The following is a 17,881-nucleotide window of genomic DNA, read 5'->3' on the forward strand; positions in this document are numbered from 1 at the left end:
TGTAATTGGAAAAATAAAATACTATTGAGAAAAAAACCAAATATTATTTCATTTGTCTCTTTTTAATAGTTATTATCTCTATGCCCTCTCTACCTGTCATTTTCCACATAGGTAATTAAACTGACTTTTTCTTGAGCAAGAAAAGGCTCCCAGACCTGACTGCATGTATTTCTGGGAACTATAGTCCAAATGGGCAATGTAATTTCCCCCTCTCTTGGAGGACGGGAAGAATGGTGAGAGATTGGAAAGGAAAATTTGCTTGGCAATTTCAGCAACCATATAGGTTAACAGAAAAAGAAAGCTGCTCCATCAGGCCTTTTGAATGACCATGACAGCTTGGGATATTGAAGCAGCTTGAGCTCTTTACTGATTCACTATCTTCCAAACCCTGCGCTGGTATACGTTTGGAATGGACTTTTGAAGTGTTTATTCCTCCCATCTTCACCCTCCCTTCTCTCTATTCAGCAGACATTTTACTATAATAATAATTTTATCCCTTCAGTTGTTCCTAATTTCTGATTCTTCATAGTACCTTAGAAACACTTTCTTCTAATTATAACCAGTGTAACTTCTTTGTGATTTTGTATTTGTTCTCAATTGCAAACAGGAGGAGTTTCAAGGGAGCAGGCCAGTGAATGAGCAGGATTAGCACAGAAAAAGGAGATATTGTTCCAACCTACTTTATCTAAAATAACTAGGGAGTCTGTGTTTTTTCCATTCTAGCTTGGAGTCTCTAAGTTATGATAGATTATTATATCATTTTGATTATTAATAATTTTTGAAAAATTCTCCAAACAGCAATTTAAACCTGATCTGGGGTTTTTCTTCTGCTTCTCAAGCTAAAACTGTGAGCCTAGGTGATTTGATAAAGGAGATGGGTACCCATGAGTCATGTTGCCTTTCCTTGAGCATGCTCGCAGAGGAAGGACAGCAATTAAAGAGTAAGTAGCTCCAGTGGGAGGGAAAAGGTGGAGTCTAGGATGTGGTCATACTATATTCCCACCCTCCTCCCTCCCCCCCTCTAATTCCAAGGGTGGAAGCCAGAGGTGAGAGGTAGCCTTTTTTGATTTTGCCTGCTTCTTCAAACCTCCAAACCTTACCAGACAGCATCACCAAGAGGTTACAAGTACAATGATGCCATTGGATTAGATACTCTGTGTTCTTGCCAGTTCTATTCCTATTCTGAGCTTCCACAGAGTTTCATTTATAATTCTGATGACATTTATATATATATATAGATTTATATATTATAAACATATATATAAATTTATATGTATATATATATATAAGCACACATAAAATAGCTTTTTATATATAAAACCTATGCATGGATAATTTTTCAACATTGACCCTTGCAAAAACCTCTGTTCCAACTTTTCCCCTCCTTCCCTCCACTCCTTTCCCTAGATGACAGGTAGTCCCAGTCATGTTAAATATGTTAAAGTATATGTTAAATACAATATATGTATACATATTTATACAGTTCTCTTGTTGCACAAGAAAGATCAGATTTAGAAAGAAGGTAAAAATAACCTGAGAAGGAAAACAAAAATGCAAGCAAACCATAACAAAGAGAGTGGAAATGTTATGTTGTGGTCCACACTCATTTCCCAGTGTTCTTTCTCTGGGTGTAGCTGGTTCTGTTCATTACAGATCAATTGGAACTGATTTGGATCCTCTCATTGTTGAAGAGAGCCACATCCATCAGAATTGATCATCATGTAGTATTGTTGTTGAAGTGTATAATGATCTCCTGGTTCTGCTCGTTTCACTCAGCATCTGATGACATTTTTACACGATTGATAATACAGGTTCACCCGTGCGCAGATCTCTGCAATTTACAAGGACAAACCATCAGGTACCAGTATTTCCAGCATCACATTAACCATTCACTGGGCCTGAAATACACTCCTTCATCTCCATCTCTCTCTTGCCACTCTTCCTGATCTCTGACATTGCTACCACTTCACTCTCAAAATGACCATTAGGTAGAACAATGGATGAAGCACTGGACTTGGAGCCAGGAAGTCCCGAGTTCAAATCTTATCTCTGATGCTACTAGTTGAGTGAACCTGGGCAAATTATTTAACCTCTCAGCCTCAATTTCCTCATCTGTAGGTTGAGGAAGAAATAGCACTATTTCCCAAAGTTGTTATGAGGAACAATCAAAATAATATGTGCAAAGCACTTGGCAAAAATTTATAGTGATATATAAAAATTAACTTTGATAATTACCAAATTAGTATATAATTATCTGTAAGCATGCTGTCTCTCTCCAATCCAAAGCTTCTTAGAACATAACTTGTCCTTTTCTTTCTCTTTTCTTTTTGTCTTTGCATCTCTAATACACAGCAAAGTACTCAACATACAGAGTGTATTTTACAATGTTTGTCAAATTGAATTTTCCTCTCCAAGGCTTAATTTTCTTATCAGCAAGTAGAGATAACAATCCTAGCAGTACCAGGTTCATAGGGTTGTGAACAAAAGGACTTTGTGAATAATAAGGTTCTATAGAAATGTGAAATATTTGTTTCTTTTTACCTATAACCTATATACCTATAATTGTTTTTAGCTTGGAAGATTGTACAAATGGAATATTAACGAATGAATGAATGAATAAACAGGCATTATTAAGTGTTTGCCATGCATTAGAGACATTGTGCTAAGCACTGAGGATACACGTACAACAAGAAAAAGGTCCTACCTTCAAGGAGTATATAGTCTAGTAGGGGCAGACAGAACACATCAAGGAATGCTGGCCAGGAAGAAGTATTTTGGTTTAAGAAGCCACAGAAATAGGGGCAGTTAGGTGGTGCAGTGGATAGAGCATCAGCCCTGAAATTAAGAGGACCTGAATTCAAATTTGGGCAAGTCACTTAACCCCAATTGCCTCAGCAAAATAATAATAATAATAATAATAAAATAAAATAAATTAAGAAGGCACAGAAATGTTGAGTGAGATCACACAGCAATTGATTGACTTTCATCCATTAATTGATGCTCCTGAACTGGTTAGAGCTGATAGTACTCTGTATTTTATTAGATTTGAGTGATTTTTAAATGAAGACAGAGGGTTCTTTCATTTTCTTATGGTATAAGGAATAGTAGGTGTCACTTTTAAGCCTTGTAAAATACTGCTAATTTAAAATTAAGTAAATGCAAACTTCTTCCATTAAATTTTATTACTATTTTCCTATCATACAGTATAGCTATTATATCTTTTAATGAATGTAGTTAATATCCTTGATGGAAATGAGTGTGAATAAAAGACCTACTCAAAATTCTCCTTATGAAAATCATTTGCAGTTTGACAGATAGACACAGGTGTGACAGCTGGTATGGCCACTCCCAGGCATCCACTTTGTGATGTTGCCAAAGCTCTCATCCTCTCCTGGCTCCTTCTTTGGCTTTCTGCAATCTACACAGGGGCAGGCTGTTATTTCATTAATTGATTAGTTAATTCACTACCAACTAGAGAGTACAACAAATATTTTAGTCACCAGATAGTCCCAGATAGGTTACCAACCCCAATGACTGTCAAAGGGTACTCCAAAGGTCCCGTGGGTGCTTGTTCAGGATCTCCTACTTCCCACCAGAGGGCACACATGAGTAACACTCTCTTCCCTCTCCAACTGTGCAGAACTCAACTGAGTTTGCAGAATGTATCATCTGCTCTAGAATCGCTACAGATTTAGGAGTATGGTCTTATACATACTCAAAAATGACCAAAATAGGAAATCTCTGCTTCAAGCCATCACCCCTTCATTTAGCATCTCCCCTTCTCATTCATAACTGAGCAAATTCATTTATAAGACTTACATGTTTTACTTTTTAATAGCAATTAATTTACTGTAACATATGGAGGCGGGGCAACTAGGTGGCCCAGTGGACAAACTAGCAGTCTTGAAGTCAGGAGGAATTCAAATCCAGCCTCAGATACTTACTAGCTGTATGACTTTGGATAAGTCATTTAAAACACTAGCTGTATGCCCCTGGATAAATCATTTAAAACCTATTGTTTTAATTTAAAAAGAAAGAAAGAAACTTAATAAAGTAAATGAGTTCTAGATTCCCTTCCCCTCCTCCCCATTTTCTCTCTGCCTGGAATTAGAGGGAAGACAATCAAAGAAGGGATCTCTGTGGCCTTGGAGCTCACTGAGATTGGCTGAACAAGCTCTTGAAGAAACATGGGGAAGTGCCAGAGATGGGCTTTGATCTCATTGCTCAAGTCTTGCCTGTCTTCTCCCATTTCTTCTAAAACTTCTTGCAGGCCTGGATCTCAAATGGTAAGGAGGAGCATTCACTTTATTATACAGGCAGTATTAGCTAACCTCACAAAGCAAGATTAGAAATACAAAAAGGCCATTGAATCCAACCTCTCTCTCTTTTAAGATAGAGAAATCAACTCACGGAAAGATTTGCTAGGATCACACAGAGAGTAAACAGTGTGATTCGTAGTGTCAGAAATCTTGAGTTCAAATTCCAGTTTTGATACATACCAGCTATATGATCTTGGGCAAGTTATTTAACTTTTCTGGACCTCAATTTCCTTGATTATTAAATACGTATAATTATATTAGCTTCCTCTCTTCTTTGCAGGGTTTCTCTCTCTCTCTCTCTCTCTCTCTCTATCTCTCTTTTTTTTGTCCCTATCCTAGTGCAAAATGTCAAGGAAATCATAGGATTAGCTTTCCACAGATGTGAATACAGGGGTTCCTCCCACAAAGGTACTCTATGTATAGTATAGATAATAGGTATGGAACAACTTTTTATTTGTTCTTCTACAGAAAAAGCATAAGATGCAAAAGTCTCATAGACATGCATGAACAAATATAGGCCACATAAAACACTCAAATGGCCCATTATATTCACTATTCTCCCCAGTAGGCAATGATCCTTGGTGGAACTGCTGAATAGATATTTTGAATTTACCAAGAACCAGCACTGTCTGAGCAATTCACAGTAATTACGGGGGAGAATTTGGCAAGGTCCAGATCTCCTGGCTACTCACAGAATACTTTTTGTCTTCCAGTTGCAGGGTGACCTTATCCTTTTCTCCTTTACAAAATATGCTGCTGAGAAAATTATGTCCCTTTGAGCAGGTAGCATTTGACTCTGGAACTAAGAATTCTTAAACTAAGAAATATCCATGAGTAATTGGCAAGACCATAAACATCGATTTCTTAGGATTGCTAGCCATCAATCTGTACTCAGGAAAAGAAACAGGAGGGAAAATGGTAGCCAGAGATTGGAAATTCAAAAAGCTCTAGCCTCAGACTCTTTTAAGTGAGCATATGATTCCAGTACTATATGTTTCTGCTGCAAGTTCCTATTCCCATTGTCTTCCCACTTTTCCAGATAAGAAGTGCAAGGGAGAAGAAAAATTGGAAAGTAGTCGCAAAAGAGTGGAACCATTTCAAAGTTCACTCAGACCACAGAACATGTTGAGGAGATTGTCCTCCAATAGCAATTATTACCCTAGCTCTCATTGGCCAATGATAGGGGGACAGTGTCAGTCACTGGGAACAAGAATGCTTTTATGTGTCCTTTCAGCAAGATATATGCCCCTCAGCAAAAAATGCTTGGGTATGACCAACTCCATAAGAGATATTCCAACCCCCAAGAAATATATGGGAAGGATTCTTTCAATCATCCTCTATTTCATTATTAAAGATTTTTTAAAAGACTTTTTTCTATTTTGAAACATCAAGCCAAGTATGATCAGTCCTGAGTAGAAAAATGAAAGATAAAAGCACATAATTTAGTAAGAGCTACTTACCATTTCCCATCTCTGTCACCTCTATGGCCTTGGGCAAAGACATTTAATCTCTAACTCTCATTTTATTGAGAAGCCAGTTGTGTTAAAATTAAATAGAAATGGGAGCCACCAAATTATATATAAGGATCCCTGCAGGTTATATCTTGACTTAGAAAAATCACACATTAATATTATCTATGTTCTATAGTATTTTTAAAACACCATTTGCTAAACATTTACCAAGGTGTTGCTAGCTAAAATATGACACTTCTGGTATAACAGACAGGATACTTGACCTGGAGTCTGCTGGAACAGAAATTCTAGTCACCTGGAAGTACAAAATCCTAGACCTCTGTCTCTATATGTCTCTATGGCAAAGCCCATGAAAAATCTGGGGAACTTGGTCTTACATGCAAAATTCTGTCCTATCACTTGTATCTCATTCTGCTCTGAAAACCAAGTGGCGTAAAACTTGGAAGATAGTTGGAATAGTGAATAGAGTACTGGGTCTGAACTAAGGAAGAACTGAATTCAAATATAGCCACTGACTTAAGTGAGTCACTAAAGCTCTGTCTGCCCCAATTTTCCTCAACTGTAAAATGGAGAAAATACAATGCAAAGATATGGGAAACAGCTGATCTAGAACACATCAACAGGGAGATGGGGAATGCATGAAAACAGCTGGTTTAAACCATATAGACAAGAATAGGGTGATCCGGAATGCCAAGACACTTTAAACAGCTGATCTAGAACACCAAGAACATGGGGGAGTGAGCTAGAACATGAAGATCTAGAAGGCGAAGAGAGGCAATCTAGAATGGGAAACTGGTCTTCAACAACAAAACAAGTGGAATAATTGATATAGAACTCCAAGAGTGAGGCAAAGCAATGTAGAATGCCAAGACAGGGAAAGTGACAGATCTAGAACACCAATGTCTAGGAAAACTGGTGATCTAGAACACCAAGACTGGGGAAACTTGTGATCTAGAGCACAAACACATGGAAAAGTGATGTAGACCATGAGACCAAGGAAGCTGGGCTAAGTAGATAGCTAGGCCACGTAAACTGGGCCCTCTAGAAAACCAGGCCACAGAAGTCGGGCCATCTAGAACACCAAGACTAGGGAAATGTGTGATCTAGAACTCTAAGATGTGGGAAAGTGAGCTAGATCACAAGATCACGGAAGCCTAGCCATCTAGACTACTAGGCCACATTAACTGAGCCAAATAGACAGCCAGGCCACAGAAACCAGGCCTTTTAGAAAAGCAGGACACAGAAGAAGGGCCATCTAGGCTACCAAGCCATAGAATAAAGATTGAACAATTTGGAGGGGGAGGTGCAGACTTGGAACTTTAGAGTGTCGGACTAAGGAAATCAAAATGAAAACAGGTTCTTTGGTTCTTGAGGAGGGTGGATCCCAGTAGAGAAAAAGGACAAATCAGATCCAGGGGGATTTAAGACTGAGACTGATTGAGGAAATGTATCAAGAATAGTGTGAGAGTCTTCGACAACGATATTGTATGAGGATGTATTCTGACGGAAGTGGATTTCTATGACAAAGAGACCTAACTGAGTTTCAATGGATAAATGATGGACAGAGACAGCTACACCCAGAGAAGGAACACTGGGAAACGAATGTGAACTATTTGCATTTTTGATTTTCTTCCCGAGTTATTTTTACCTTCTGAATCCAATTCTCCCTGTGCAACAGGAGAACTGTTCAGTTCTGCAAATATGTATTATATCTAGGATATACTGCAACATACTTAACATATATAGGACTGCTTGCCATCTTGGGGGGGGGGGTGTGGAGGGAGGGAGGGGAAAAAACAAAACATAAGAGAGTGCAAGGGATAATGTTGTAAAAAATTACCCTGGCATGGATTCTGTCAATACAAAGTTATTAAATAAAATTAAATTAAAAAAAAAAAGAATAGTGTGAGAGATTTTCAAAGGTTAATCAATAAAGAAGGATTGTATGGGATAAACTGAGTGAAGCCCTCTTACAGGAATATGGCCTTGAGACTTTGCAATAACAAGTTGAGGTAGAGATAAAAAGCTGCAGGTGTTCAATTGTCTTGGATGAATATTTCCTCTCCTGTTACTCCCCACATTTTAATTAGCATTTAAGTACTTCTTTTAGAGGTGATGATGGCTTTGGGAATCCAGGTAACAGAATTCTTTTATTCAAGAATATCTACTTCTACAGCAGTTCTCCTGGGAAATTTGAATTATGAGTTTGTTATTTACTCTTTTGTTTCTTGGTTAGACTTCTGTGTTTAGGGTATAAGCCTGGACTCCCTCAGACTATGGGAGCAAAAGTGAGGGGTGATGGGGGATTCTGGCCTATTTAATCTTGTGTTTTCCAGTTTGTGCTTTGCACTCCTCTATTGACATCTTGTCTATTGGGAGTTGCCCTTTCTTAGAAGACTGTAATAAATCCCTTTTTACTTTTTCTTGCCTCAAGAGTCTCTGATTGTTTTTATGGTCGCTACTGTCCCACACAAATCTATAGATCCCTTCTTGAGTAATATTTTTAAATATGTAAAATATAAAGATTTTTAAAAAATCAATTCTATTTGAAAGTTCTTTTAATTGCAAAGACCACCGTCATCCCAGCCTCACCCTTCCAACCCTTTAAAAATTTCTATTCTATTACCTAGGGGTTGCTCTCAAAAAGAAGGGCCCCGAATCTTAGTTTAGAAGCAGATCCCCTTTTGAAATGCTAATTGACTGACTAGCTTTTCCCACTGTCTGTAAGTCACACTTCCTTAACTAGGACCAGAGGAATTTTTGCATATTTTTTTATGCCTGGTTTCTAAACAGAGGACAACCTCAGATCCTGGCAGATTGTAACTTGTAAAAATGCTAATTTCTGGAAGTCATGAAAGCCCCCAAAAGTAACACTGAGAATTCCATGGCTGGAAAAAAGGAAGACTCATATATTTGTGCAAATTGTAGATGGGATCTTAGCTGTCAGTTGGTTTACCTTCTTATTTTCTTGGTGAAAAAAATTGAATTTATGAAGATCAAATTATTTGTCCAGGGTCACCTGAAAGGAGAGCAGGGAAGGAGTCCTGCATAGCTGAATACTATTAAGCTCATCCAAATAAACTTAAAAATTCACAGTTATTTAGGGCAGAGCCTGGACTAAAATCCAGACTTTTCTAGTCCAGTCTTTTCCCCACTCAACCATGAAAGAGGTGGAAAGAATGAAGATGGTTCAGGTACACAATCCAATTATCAGCTCAGGAAGAGTTCCCATACTGACTCTGTATTGACTAGGTAAGTTTTATTTGTGGAAGCCATGTAGCATAATAGAGGGCTATTAACTTCCGTGCCCTTGGACATCTCTACATGACTATAATACAATTTAGTTACCTTCTTTGCAAGGGTGATCTACACTAAGGGATCCTTGTACAGATGAAACCACATCTAGTTTCTACAAAGTTATTTTTTTTCCTTTTTCCAGTGATTATACAAGTATTTGTTTATTATAAAGTTTTCCTAAAGTCTTTTGGTTTTAGGAGATTCCTTAATCATCAAATCCTAGATTATTAATGCTGGAAGAGATCTGGGAAATCACCTAGTCTAGGTCAATTCAGGCCAGAAATGAGAAAGGATTTGCCGGGAAATTGTTTCTTTTTTGGAGGTTTTTTTTTTTTTAAATAATAGCTTTTTATTTTCAAAATACATGCAAAGATAGTTTTCAACATTCACCCTTAGAAAACCTTGTATTCCAAATTTTTCTCCCTCCCTTTCTCCCACCTCTTTCCCTAGACAACAAGTAATTCAACATATTTTAAACATGTGTAATTCTTCTATAAATATTTCTACATTTATCATGCTACACAAGAAAAATCAAGTCAAAAAGGGAAAAAATGTAAAAAAGCAACAACACAAAAGAGGTGAAAATACTATGTTATGATCCATATTCAGTCTCCACAATCCTCTTTCTGGATGCAGATGACTCTGTCTATCACAATTGGAATTGGCCTGAATCACCTCATTGTTGAAAAGAACCACGGCTGTCAGAGTTGATTATCACATAATCTTCTTGTTGTCATATACAATGTTCTCTTGATTCTACTTACCTCACTTAGCAGTAGTTCACGTAAGTCTCTTCAGACCTCTCTGAAATCATCCTGCTGCTCATTTCTATAAAACAATAATATGCCATAACTTATTCCCAATGGATGGGCATCCACTAAATTTCCAGTTCTTTGCCACTACAAAAAGGATTGCTACAAACATTTTTGCACGTGTGAATCCTTTCCCCCTTTTTTAATGTTCACAACTCCACTAACAATTTATTAGCATCCCAGTTTTTCCTATTCCTTCCATCATTTATCATTATCTTTTTCTGTAATCTTATCCACTATGAGAGGTGTGTAGTTGTAACTCAGGACTTTCTTAATTTGCATTTCTCTGATTAATAGTGATTTAGAGCATTTTTTTTTCATATGACTAGAAATGGTTTTAATTTCTTCATCTGAAAATTATGGTCATATCCTCTGACCATTTATCAATTGGAGAATGGCTTGTATTCTTTTAAAATTTGAATCAATCCTCTATATATTTAAAAAATGAGACCTTTATCGGAACCCTTGATTATAAATTTTTGCCCCAGTTTTCTGATTCCCTTCTAATCTTGGCTGCATTAGTTTTGTTTGTACAAAGCCATTTTAATTTAATATGATCAAATATCCATTTTTGCATTTCAAAATGTTCTCTAGTTCTTTGGCTATAAATTTCTTCCTTCTCCACAGATCTGAGAGGTAGACTATTCCTTGTTCTCCTAATTTGCTTATAGTATCACCTTTTATGTGTAAATCATGAACCCATTTTGACCCTATTTTGGTATAAGGTGTTAGATGTTGGTCAATGCCTAGTTTCTGCCATACTATTTTACAATTTTTCCAGCAATTTTTGTCAAATAGCAAATTCTTTTCCCAGAAGCTAGAGCCTTGACCTTTTGTTCTTCCATATGAATTTTGTTATTTTTTCTAGTTTTATAATTTCTTTGCAGTTTAATTGGTATGGCATTGAATTAGTAGATTTAGGCAGAATTGTCATTTTTATTATATTAGCTTGGCCTACCCATGAGCACTTGATATTCTTCTAATTGTTTAGCTCTGACTTTATTTGTGTGGCAAATGTTTTGTAGTTTTGCTTATATAGTTCCTGACTTTCCCTTGGCAAATAGATTCCCAAATATTTTATATTATCTACAGATATTTCAAGTGGAATTTCTCTTTGTATCTCTTGCTGCTAGATTTTATTGATGATATATAAAAATGTTGATGATTTATGTAGATTTATTTTGTATCCTGCAACTTTACTAAAGTTGTTGTTTCCAGCAGTTTTGGAACAGATCTAGGATTCTCTGAGTATACCATCAATCACATGCAAAGAGTGATAATTTTGTTTCCTTATCTACTCTAATTCCCTTTTCTTCTCATTGCTAAAGCTAACATTTCTAATGCAGTAATGGTGATAGTGGGCAACCTTGTTTCACTCCTGAACTTACTGGGAATGCTTTTAGTTATCCCATTTACATATATTGCTTGCTGTAGTCAATTGTTTCTTTATCTACTGGTTGGTAAAGAAACCAATCTTTTGTTTCTTTATAAATACAAAGCTAGGTAATTCATTCATCCCTCTGAATTTCACGGGTTAATTATTTCTCATGTTCATTCAAGCAAACAGTTTACATCTGTTTGCCTATACAGTATAAGAACATATATGTGTGTGTACATACACGCACACACAGAGATACGGTTATCTCTTTACATCTTTTCCCCTAATAGAATGTAAGCCTCTAGGGTCTTAATTCATGTTACACTGAATTGTATTAATGAAGATGAGAGCAAGTAGTGAGCCTTTCTACTATGGGAAGAAGAGCTTCTCTTCTTGCTTATTCTTAGTGTCCTATAGGTTCTTTGTGGCCCAGGGATTTCATGCTGTCCTGTGCAATTCTACTTTAGCATCCTACACAGGGTCTACCATTTCTAAACATGGAACTCTTCACTATTTTCATCCCACACTCACATGAAAACATGCAAATTACATGCTTCATTCCTGAATGGATCTGGTCTTACTTATGTGTCACTGAAAATAATCTGAAAGCTAATTTACACTAGGATTTCGATGATTAAGATTATCCTTTAAATTTACATTTTTATATTTCCACTTTAATAAGAAATAATGCCTTAGCTAGAAGAAATGAGGCAGACAGTAAATCTCCATGGTTCCAAGCCCACTTGTCCCTCCCAGATCAGAGTGTCCAACACATGGCCTGGCCACAAATAGCCCACAACAATGTCCTCTAAAACAGATCAAAATGTAATTGGGAAACATTTAACAAACTAAACAAAGAAAAAATAAAATACAGATAATATCTCATCTTAAAACTAAGTCAACATGCAGTTCCTGTAGCAGAGGTACCGGATAGAGACCCTGTCTATTCCCACTAAAGGAGACCATACTGCTTATTGAAAGTTAACTCTAACACCTGAGAATCCCCAAGACTCTCATGAGCCAGGACTGTTCCTTGGTGGAGTTTGGGCAGGAAGGCTGATTACCACAAACCCCAGGGTCTTTTATCCACATATAGCATAGGGAGTCTACCTGTCTCCCTGCCTAAGAAAAATCATTAGACTAGCATTAAAAAACAAAATCCCAAAGCTCCGGGAGTATTTTATCCCTCATTTTTTTTCTTCTCATTAATTTTCCTTTATGCTTCTCTTTTCAAATGACTCTTCCTGTATACTCTCTTCCCCCCTCCCCTATCCAAGTCCACCCTCCTTTCTCTAGCGCTACATTAGTTCAAGTACAGGATGCTTTCCCCAAGCTCCAGTCTAGCTGAGTCAACATTCTTCCTTCCTCTCTTAGCCTGGCTCTGGTATGATCATGCTGCCCTCCACATGTTCCTTTCTGCCACTAGCTCCAATGCAAAACCCTCTTTACCCATTCTACCCATAACCTTTCTGTCTTATCTAGGAAAGCCTCCAAGCACTCCCAGCTTTTTATAAGATAACATCTATTTGATCAAAGATTGCATTTTTGCTACCAAAAGTTTTGTTTGGGGGGAAATGAATAATAGTATAGTATACCATAGACTGTGTAAATTGGTTTCCTGAACAGATTGCCTGTATTTCTATTATCTATATCTATAGCTATATCTATACCTGTATAGCTAATATCTATTAGGAGCACTGATAGGTCAGAGGATCATCGATTTAAAGTTGTAGATGACTTTAGAAGTCATCTAGACACCTTGCACTCCCCAGCCTCCAAATCTTATAAATCCATTTTAGGATAATCAGTATAATAGCAACACAAGAAAAAGAAATGGATTTAGGACTCATTTCTTCCCACAACATTATTCCCATTTCCAACTGAGCAATTTAGTAGACCTTTAAACTAACTTCCTAGAACTCAAAGATAAGGAAAAGATGTCAATACTTAAATAGTAAACCATTAACATAGGGTGGAGCTGTGCTGAACACTTTTAATTGAGAAATTAATTTAAGACCTGACTACTTATGGAAATACTATCCAACATAACTCAAATTTCAATGAACTATCCAGAGATTGTATTCTTGACTCTTTTTTTTTTCTCTCTCCTAAAAATCTATGCAATCACTGTTATCAAGGAGAACAGCATTTTAAGGGAAATTGCTATATACAATACAAATTTTCCATTAGTGGGAAAGAGACATTATAGAATATGCATCACTTACAGAGGGAACGAGATATGCTTCAGTTGGCAAGAAGTCAGATAATTAGGGGCTCTGCAGCAAGACATTTGATAATCAATTTGTAAAGTGTTTCATATCATGCTGAATAAAAAATACTATAAATTCAACATCTTTAAATTATTTAAATGAGAAATCTGTGATCAAATTGAGAACTGCGGATCAAGGATGCCAGGGAGCTCATTTTTTAAATGAGGGGCAGGTGTAGGGTACGCTTGAATCATAGAAAAGAAACTCAAATTCAAATTAGGTTGGTCATGAATTACAGAGTTAGCTGTTCCAAAAAACCAGTCAAGTTTCCTTTCTTTGTAAGGCAGACTAATCAATATGTTTCTGGCCTTTCATACTTCAAACTATACATTATCCCAAAGCAGGTCGGTTCTAAAGATCATTTTGGGTTAATGTGATTTCAAATGTTTATCATTATAGATAACTGGACTAGACTGAAAAGCTGTATTTCTGCTAATAATGGAGGAGGAAGTTAGAAAGCAGGCAGTGAAATTGACTGGGAGTGTAGGTCATTGCACGATTTTAATGTCACTCAGAGTAGATATAGTCAGAAGCTAATCTCCCTGTCACCAAGCTCACCTCCTGCTTAGACCCTAAATGAGCTAGGCTGCCCTTAGAAAACATGTCCTACATTTGCTAGGTCTTTACAGGTTGGTAGAACTAGTCGGGGCTTGTAGTCTCCGTCTAGCCTTTGATAACCTTGGGTTACTGCCATGCCAGCATGAAGCAATCGAACACAGCTTTAGTGAAGGAATGAATTCTTTTAAACCAAAGATTAACTTCAAGTCCATGGACAGATTTCAGGAGGTTCATGTACTTTTACGGGAAAATATTTACCTATTTATTTTCACCAACTTCTAACTAGGATTGAGCATTTCTTTCATTCATTTAAAAACATTATTCTGAAGAATCCAGAGAAATGGTTAAGAACATCTGCTCCCTAGCCTCCACCTACTCTGGGAACTCCTCCACTTTTGTTTCCTGATCCCAATCTAGCAATGACCTTTTCTCAATCTAACTTCCCTAACCTTACGTAGTATTTTGTTTTATATGATTGATTAATTTCTTTAATAATTGTTTCTATGTTAAAGCATAATATGGTTTTAGCACTTAGTACTGGTTCACTGAGCCAGACAGGCTAAATATAGACTTTAGGGTGCCTTCACGCTGAGGGACTGGGGTGTCTTTTCTCTTCTGCCATTGCTTCGAGTCCCCATTGGTTGTTATTAAAGAAAAAAGTTTTTTTAAAAATCTACCAAAACTTTGCTCTTTTCAATAATGAGTGATTCGGGCCAATTCCAATACTCGTGATGGAGCTTGCCATCTGCATCTAGAGAAACACTTTGGGGACTGAATGTGGATTACCACATGGTATTTCCATCTTTTTTGTTGTTTTTTTCCTTGGTTTTTGTCATTTTTTTCCCTTTTGATCTATTTTCTCTTGTGCAATATAGATTTAAAATATGCAATTCTTCTAAGCATATTTTAAATCTGAATTGAATTACTTTGCTGTCTATGAGAAAGGAGAGATGGGGAGGGAGGGAAAAAAATTTGCAACACTAGGTTTTGCAGGGTGAATGTTAAAAATATTGTTGCATGCATTTTGAAAAATAAAAAGTTATTATAAATTTTTTAAAAGACCAAAAAATCTAAAAAGTCCAACAGAGACAGCTTGGTTAATAGAACATGAGACCTGGAATAGGAAAGCGCTAAGTTCAAATCCTCAGACATTTTATGAGGTGTATGGCCATGGACAAGGCACTTAACCTCAATTTTCTCAACAGTAAAATGGGGATAACATTACCCAATATTAGGAGCACTAAGTGAATGTAAAGTGTCTAGAATGTAGTAGACTCTTGATAAAAGCTTGTTTCCTTGCTTCTTCTTTGTGACTCCATGGACTACAACATACCAGGACTTTCAATCCTCCACTATCTCAAGTTCAGGTTGTTTCCATGACACTATCCATTTCATCCCATGCTGTCCTATTTTCCATTTGCCTTTAATCTTCCACATCAGGGCAAGCTTAGCATTATCTCAATGCTGATGGTTGTACTAATTTTGAGCAACCACTTTTCTCTGAGACAGTTTCCTTATCCACAAAATGGGTATATTTGCTTTGTCTATTTCACGGAGTTGCTGGAAAAATCTGTGCACAATATATAATCACATAAATGTGAGCTATGATTATCTTAATTTAGTGGAATAGGAAGGATGATACTGAACCAACCATGGGGCTAAGGCAGATAAAAACTAAGAAAAATGACAAGTATTCTAATTTTATATATGTATTGATAGTATCAGAGGATCCTGGAAGGGACCTCAGAGACCATTTAGCTCAGCCCTTTTTACCCAGGTTTTGGAGGTCCAAGGTCAAGTAGGTAATGCCAGAAGTTAAATTTGAATTAAGGTTGATTCATGATTAACATTCCAGTCTGAATTTTCATTGTGGGTAGTGGTTACTTTAGGTCCTCAAACAGATTCACAAGTCATCAAACTAGAAAGGCTTCAAATGTAGACCAGACTGTACAGTCTATATTTGTATCATTTTAGTAGATTATTTTAAAGAGGCTCATTACCAGAATGTTGGCTATCAGATGATTACTTTTTGTGGTCACAGTAATTCAAGATGTGAACTACATCAAAGCTTCTTAAACTGTGGGTCACAATCTCACGTGGGGTTATATGACAATGTGGAAAGTCACAAAATTATGATTATCAGTAAATGATTTATATACATATTTTATATATCTGGAGTTGAGTAAAAACTTAAGCCAAAAGGGGTCAGAAATGTTAAAATTTTAAGAAGCCCTGATCTACATCAATGGAGAACATATGCACAAGGTGAAGTTATGTGTCCTGAAGTACTTTATATGAAATGTATTAGCCCTTCTGTCACTAATTGGAGGAACTGGAGATTATGACAAAGGAGTAGCCAGCAGTCAGCCCTACAAGTAGTAAGGTACTTATTTTAGTGTACCTATACTTTTACCTGTTATTAGGTGAGTTTCTTTGGCCTATTAACTGGTTAAAGAGATGGAGAAGTACATAGAAACGATTGCATAAGGTAGGCTGGGAGACAATGATTCAATTAAATTAAGCTTTACTGATAAATTTTAGATACTGATGGTATGAAAGATAGTCTTACAAATCAGTTCGATACAATAGATGTGAGATACAATATAAACAATTAAAATGGAAAACTAGAAAGCTAACTGCATAAGAAATAACTTTTGTTTGGGAACATCGCAAGTCTTCATGGAAGTAGGTAGACAGGAATTTCAATAAGCAAAATGCCTCCTATGTGCCAAGCATTGTGTTAGTACAGTTTTCTCCCTGAAGCTTGATCAAAGATTAACAATGTACTGGAGTATTGATAAATTGGCCTTTAAAAGCTACTATACAGAGTAGGGGCCTAGAATTCAGATGGTCATTTTGGGGAACTGCACTCCCCCCATTAAAAAATGTGCCTTTTAAACATTCTTTAAGGCAAAGTACTAATAATGTGGAGTAATTTTTTCTCTTTGAGGATAGCACCCCAATCCTGATCTCCTTCCTCTCACACTTGGATTACAATAGCCTGTCTACTAGTCTTCCTGCCCACAATCTCTGACTCTACAAGATCCCACTGGAATTTAAAAAAATCCTTCCATCATCTCACAATCTGTACAAAAAATGTTTAATAACCTATTTTCCAAAGATTAAAGATTAAATTCCACAAAACCTGGCCTTCTAGGTACTTAGCAATTTCTCCTCTCCTCTGGAAAATTTAGAGGATGCATTAGATGATCCCTAAAGTCCAGATCCTGGAGATACTTCTGTGGCATATTAAGTTTTGCTAAGCACTTTTCATCCATTATCTCATTTGAGCCTAGCTACAATCCTGTGAAGTATGTGCTATCATCACTCCCATTTTGCAAATGATCAAACTGAGCTTCAGAGGAATTAGGTCACTTGTTCAAAGTCATGCAATGTGACCTTGAGGTGAGAGTCAAACCCACCTGATTCCAGGTTTAGAGGATAGTCATTAAACCAGGCTGCTTATCATCCTATACCATCATATCTCCCTGCTATTACCCAATCCCGACTCCCGAGCAATTGCCTGTGAGGGATTTTAGCCAAACCAGCTTCTCTAGAATCTTTATGGTCACTTCCTGCCTTTGTTCAGGCTCTTCTCCCCACCGGTAGTGCTGTTCCTGTGTTTCTAAATTATACTTATTTGGGGGGGCCTATCTCAAGGCCCATTTCTTCCATATTTCCTGTGATTGCAGATCTTGTTAAGTCTCATTTCTGAACTATAGTAAATTGTCAGTAGTGGCACTTCTTCACAGATTCTCATTTTATGTTCCTCTTG

This window comes from Antechinus flavipes, chromosome 6 (genome assembly GCF_016432865.1).
Source record: "Antechinus flavipes isolate AdamAnt ecotype Samford, QLD, Australia chromosome 6, AdamAnt_v2, whole genome shotgun sequence".
Classification (NCBI taxonomy): domain Eukaryota; kingdom Metazoa; phylum Chordata; class Mammalia; order Dasyuromorphia; family Dasyuridae; genus Antechinus; species Antechinus flavipes.